Genomic DNA, 6,000 nt, shown 5'->3' on the forward strand with positions numbered 1-6,000 from the left:
GATAATATGCCAGTCCTGTCACCATATGAAAATGATCCCGTCGTGCATGAGCGGATAAAAACCTTCAACGTGGAGAATAAAGTCCGTGGGATATGAAAGGTGTCTCTTCGTATTGTTTTCTCTGCCGGGCAGCTTTTATCGCGCACTTGTTCTCAAAGATGTCTAGCGCGCGGGTGATATCTTGAACGTAGAACACACAGCTTCGCTCAGGACAGAAAGAATAAAGCGGTACTCACTTATTTAAAATCGGAATAGATTACGTGGCCTTCAATTTATTTTGATCGTACATGCACAGCGAGTTACTGATCCGGTGTTGCTGCGTAGTTCTTGCCGCCGCTTTTGATTTTCCAGATGTCCTTCGTTCGTTTGGCCATGTATATCCCCCATGCTGGAAATCGCCGACGCCGCGTTCGCGCTAACAGTGTCCGACAGTGCACATAAATACACGTACGAAGCCGTTTTAGCACCGTTTTTAATGCGATGAATTCGAGAGAAAAACGCCGTAACTGACCAATTCTTTCGTCGGCCTGACTGAGAAATGTTCCAAACTACCTAGTACTTACAAATTATTTGGGATATTTGCTCTTATGATCGAGCGCAGGGAGAAAATGCACTCACTTTTTCCGATAGAAATGCATTACCGGAAGTCAATTTTCGACTGGTTGCTGTCTGCTTCAATTTGCGTCAGCACACTAGCGCCACTTGAACCTCTAGCGTACATTATAATAACTCTATGGTCTTTACCTTTCGTCATTCGATCGGGAATCCAAAGAACTTGACAGAGCTGTTGCCACTGGAATTAGAGCACCACTGAGTCGAGCAATAAACAAGGTTTCGTTTGCTCCGTGTACTGGTAGAAGAAATAGACCGATAACCAATAGGTCAACGCCACTGCCCGCTGCCGCAAACGAAAACCACCACCGCACCGCTGGCACAGGCGCCGTCGAGCAGCCGACGCATCCGCGAGCGCGGCACCCGACGCGCAACTGTTCTCAACGGTTAAAATACAAAAACAACCGACCAATGAGAGCAAAGTATGAGGGCGAAACTTCAGCTAACCAAAATATTTGTTTCATCTTACCAGGATAATTTTTTGAAATCTGCTAACAGCAACAATAATATGTATCTCATCCTATTAAATAAACTTTCCGGCGTAAACCGGAAAGACTTAATAGAATACCAACAGATAAAAGATGGCGCTCAAATAGCTGACCGGAAGTCGCTCGAAGTGTCCGCCGGTTGGCGAAGTCACGATCGGATCACGGCGAGTTAACCCGTTGAGTGCGCTCCTTGGCATGCACCAATGCGCTGCAGAGAAGCGACACCCGCGGAGCAGACACCGCAGTCGCGCGAGTCGCGCAGTGCTTTGTGCTCCGAAAAGGACGGTGATGCTTCACCAACACTACATCCAGACTTTGGTACAACTCAACTATACTTGGTTTCAGCTTCGGTGCGAGCGCAGCCGAAGCTACAAGCGCGCGCATGGAGCCCGTAACTCCGTAACGGTGCCCATACTGCACGAGCCCAAGCGCGAGTCAGGAATGCACAGATTGTTCCGCTAGTCGCACTCTTCCACCATCATTTTGGATGAGCGTGATTGAAACATCACGTGTGTCATATTTTCAGACACCGAGATTTACTCCGATGCACTTGTCAGGTTTGTTTCTCGCGACCCCCGCCAGGGTATTATTTCCGGCTTCTGGTTGGTCATATTTGAATTTCTGAAGACGCCCTGGAACACGCCCAGCCCGCTTTCGGCCAATGGAGCCTCCTTATTTGTCTCCTATACTTCCCAACGAATGGCCAAACTCTCTACATATACGGCTCTGCCCTACTCTACACGGAACAGAATATTACAGTTGAGATACAGAATATTACAGTTAAGAGAGCTAGTAAATACAAGTGTCTAGGAGTATGGATATGTGATGGTGCAGAATATCTCAGTGAGCATGAAAAGTATTTAATAGGTAACGGCAACAGAAATGCAGCTGTAATGAAAAATAGAGCACTTTGGAATTACACAGGCATGAGCTGTGGTGAAAAATATTTGGAAAGCGGTCATGGTATCCTGGCTTGACTTTTGGAAACGCGGTGCTATGCATGAAATCCGAAGTGCATGCAAGACTAGAAATAAAACAGCGCGGAGTAGGTAGGCTGGCTTTGGGGGGGCACATTGCAAAACGCCAAACCAGGGAGCACAAGGAGACATGGGATGGGCGTCATTTGAGGGCAGGGAAGCGGCGAGCAAGATAGAATTTGAGGATCGGTTGAGGCATATGGATGGGGAGCAATGGGCACGAAAGGTTTTTAGCTATTTATACATGAGGAATATAGACACAAAGTGGAGACAGCGCACTAGGAAATCAAGAGGAAAGTTTTTAGGCTATAGTTTTACAAAAAAAAAAGCACCATCTGTGGGCAACGCTGCACGAAGTCTTAGCGCGATAGGTTAAGAAACCGAATTTTCCGGTCGATTTAAAGAGCCTGCCGTCTCCTTGTTTCACCCTGTAGTACACTGTAGCACTGAGCTAGATTTCAGACGCCATGAATTTCCCAGAAGGGGCGAGCGGCACCTGCCTCGAGCATTTCTACCACAATTAATGGCGCCACTTTTCTTAGGATAGAGGGGCTTTACTGTAGCGGCCGTTTCTCTACGCAACGCAATCAAGCGCATTCAAACGCAAGTGTGTGTACCTACCTTATTTTTATCGACGTCGTTTCCAATCGCGTTGCGAGCGGCGCTATCGCATTATGAAGTGTGGCTGTTACGTACCAAGTGAGACAGAACAACAAGAAAAGATTGGGGCGTGCTAGACCTGAAAGACACCTGACATATATTTCAATAGTTAATTTGAACTTCCGAACATTTTTCATCGTCCCTTTGCGTCACTCCGGCTCCTTGCTGACAGCCTCCTCCCAAGAGATCAGGAGCTCCCGCTGGTTAAAAGCTTGCGCCTTACTAGATCTGGTGGGCTACAGCCACTGTTCGGTCGCACTGTGCGTCACCAGAACTCTGTCTTGGTGAAGTGTGTAACCCTCTGGCGCTCGCTGCCAAAGACGCTGACCGACTGTCCACCCCAGGAGAAGGAGGCATCGGACTTCCTTCAGCAGTGATCTTCCATGGAAAAAAAACAAAAAAACCTTGCATGCTTCATTGTCATATTTATTTATTTATTTGTTTCTTTTTCACAATATGTAGTAGTGCGGCACCTCAGGCCCCAGGTATGGGCCAATGGCCTTTCTGTGGTGCCGCAACCCTCCAGGGTTGAATAAAGATATTATTATTATTATTAAATAAACTTCGCATCGCAGAAAGCGGCAACGTTACCACAAAAGGGAATGCGGTTTTGCCGCTCAAGCTGAACACGTCAAGGTCGCATTCCTTCGCGCCTCTGCGACTCCTCTACTATAAACTGCCTGAAACCACCAAAGCGACCCTAACCACGGAAAATACTTTAAAAAAAATGATTTAAACTTTTTTTTTATATTATTTTTTATCTACACACTTTAAAATGCAGGCTGTTTCAAGTTTCTTTATTCCTCTTCAAACAAGAAGAGAGGGAGGCAGCGAAAAAGCAGTAAAGACTTCTTGACAGTGTCCTCTCCTCCCCCAACAGCAACAGCAGAAGAGGCACTCAAAACAAAACCGCCCTTAAGAGTACACAGTCAGATTTCTCACGAAACTAGCAAATATTGTATGCGTTTGTCGGAACAGTTTTCAATTGTAATATACCGCGATAGAAAATAGTTTAACATTTGGGTAGCTGGTATTTAACCATTTGATTTCCGTTGTTTGTTCTCGAGTGCGGGACCGTCCAGGAGTCTGCAGGCGGGTGGCATACGAGGTGTTTTGTGGGTGAAGGGAAGAAAGAAAAAGAAAACTGTTTCCCGGGTGGTTTATCGCTGCTTTATATGCTAGGGCCCCCCCAAGCAACGTTACTGTTCATACTAACACTTCACAGCACAAGGAAACAGACGCACAGAAAAATAAATTTGAAACACTCAAAGAAAGAACTCTCACACAGCGCTGACTCTCAACTTTGGTGTATTACACTCAGACTTGTGCGTAACCCGTTACAAGTAATGGATTACTTGTAATCGATTACATTTTATTGTAATTTTGTAACGCTTTAATTACTTCCTCTAAGGAGTAACGATCTTTGTAATTGAATTACTTTTTTTTGCTGTAATTGATTACAAAATTACCCTTTACAATTTTTTTTTTTTTTTTTTTTTTTTTTTTAAGGAGGGCGGGGGCAAGATGTGCTGGCGTCACTCAGCTCTGGGCAACCGTCAATTTTTTTTTTTTTTTTAATGGGGGCGGGGCAAGATGTGCTGGCGTCAGTCAGCTCTGGGTAACCGTCAATTTTTTTTTTTTTTTAAGGAGGGCGGGGGCAAGATGTGCTGGCGTCACTCAGCTCTGGGCAACCGTCAATTTTTTTTTTTTTTTTAATGGGGGCGGGGCAAGATGTGCTGGCGTCAGTCAGCTCTGGGTAACCGTCAATTTTTTTTTTTTTTTTAAGGAGGGCGGGGGCAAGATGTGCTGGCGTCACTCAGCTCTGGGCAACCGTCAATTTTTTTTTTTTTTTTTTAATGGGGGCGGGGCAAGATGTGCTGGCGTCAGTCAGCTCTGGGTAACCGTCAATTTTTTTTTTTTTTTTTCTTTTTCGAAATACTTAGCACGGGACCTGGATGATTAGTAGGCCACCTCACTGCGCTTCGTTTCCTTGCTACATTTTTCTTTTTTTTTTTTTTTTTTTTGGGGGGGGGGGGGGGAGGGAAGGGGGAGGGGGTAAACCGGAGACTACGTTTGCGTATGAAAAATGACCTTATCTAGCCTCTTCTGTGTAATGCATATAAACAGTGCTCTTTTTTACTTTTATTATATATATATATATGTATATATTTATTTATTTTTTTTTTATGAGAGGGATCGGATCTGTTGGGGCGTCACTCGCTCAGCTCTAAGCAAAAAACGGTCAAGGTTGGTTTTTTTTTTTTTTTTTTTTATACAATTGAGCGCGAGGCCTTAAGGATTATGCTACCGTAATAAAAAAAAATTTGAATGAAAAGTAATGTGGGAAGTAGTCGGTTACATGAGAGTAATTTTTCGATTACTTTTTTGAGGCTGTAATTGTAATCGGTTACTTTTTTACAGTGAAGTAATTGTAATCAGTTACTTTTTTCATTAACGTGTAGAAGTCTGAATTTACACTTCATCTTCATCTTTTTTCTTTTCTTTTTTTTTTTTTGCTATTATACACATGGAAGTAAAAAAATAACTAAAAAAAAAAAAAAAACACAAGGAAGAGGAAACTAAAGAAGAAAAAAGAAAAGCAAGCTCTCAAGGCGATGGTAGCAGACGACGCGCGAGACAGGGGCGTAGGATCCGATTGCAGCGCGGCTAGTTCTCGTAACCGCCACCTGGGCCCCTCGCCCCCGCAGGCGAGAATAGGGAGCTGCGAAACTGAGGGAGGGGGGGACTCCAGTAACGTTGAGGGCGAGTTTATACTCATAATAATTTGTGATTGGACCAATTCCTAATTTGTTGAATAACGGTGCCGTGTGCTGTCATGTGCTTAATTACACAAAATACGAATTACCTTTTTTCTAAAGTATACGAATACGACGAATATTTGCAGTTGGTATTTCCCCATACTAAGAAACAGTAATTAAAGCGAGAGTAGAATAAAGAGTTATAAAGAAGTCTTAGTACAGACTGGGTAAGGTTTTGTATGCTTATAAATTATGCCAATTACCTTCGATAGTTTTCTCGCTATTTTCTGAACTGTTTCATCCCATCACATGTATTCTTTAAACATAACACCAAGAACTTTGACATTTTGCACGATTTTTATACCGAGTGAGTAAGGAGAGAAGCTGACTTCCGTCTATTTTTACCCCCTTTGACCTTAAAACAACAGCTTTCGTTTTATTACTATTCATCACTAAAGAGTTCAGGACTGTCCATGTATAATGCTTTTCTAGAAATGTATTACC

The 6,000-nt window shown here is 43.7% G+C and overlaps 1 long non-coding RNA gene across 1 annotated transcript in view; it reads right to left on the reverse strand.

The window, feature by feature from the left end:
• Positions 1-913, reverse strand: part of LOC115310196 — a 46,095-nt gene extending 45,182 nt beyond the window's left edge. Inside the window, exon 1 of the long non-coding RNA XR_006076856.1 lies at positions 745-913. This is a non-coding gene — a long non-coding RNA (uncharacterized LOC115310196). The remainder of the gene's footprint in view (positions 1-744) is intronic.
• Between the last annotated feature and the right edge of the window lie 5,087 nt (positions 914-6,000).

This window comes from Ixodes scapularis, unplaced genomic scaffold (genome assembly GCF_016920785.2).
Source record: "Ixodes scapularis isolate PalLabHiFi unplaced genomic scaffold, ASM1692078v2 PGA_scaffold9__187_contigs__length_104089568, whole genome shotgun sequence".
In the NCBI taxonomy this organism is placed as follows: Eukaryota; Metazoa; Arthropoda; class Arachnida; order Ixodida; family Ixodidae; genus Ixodes; species Ixodes scapularis.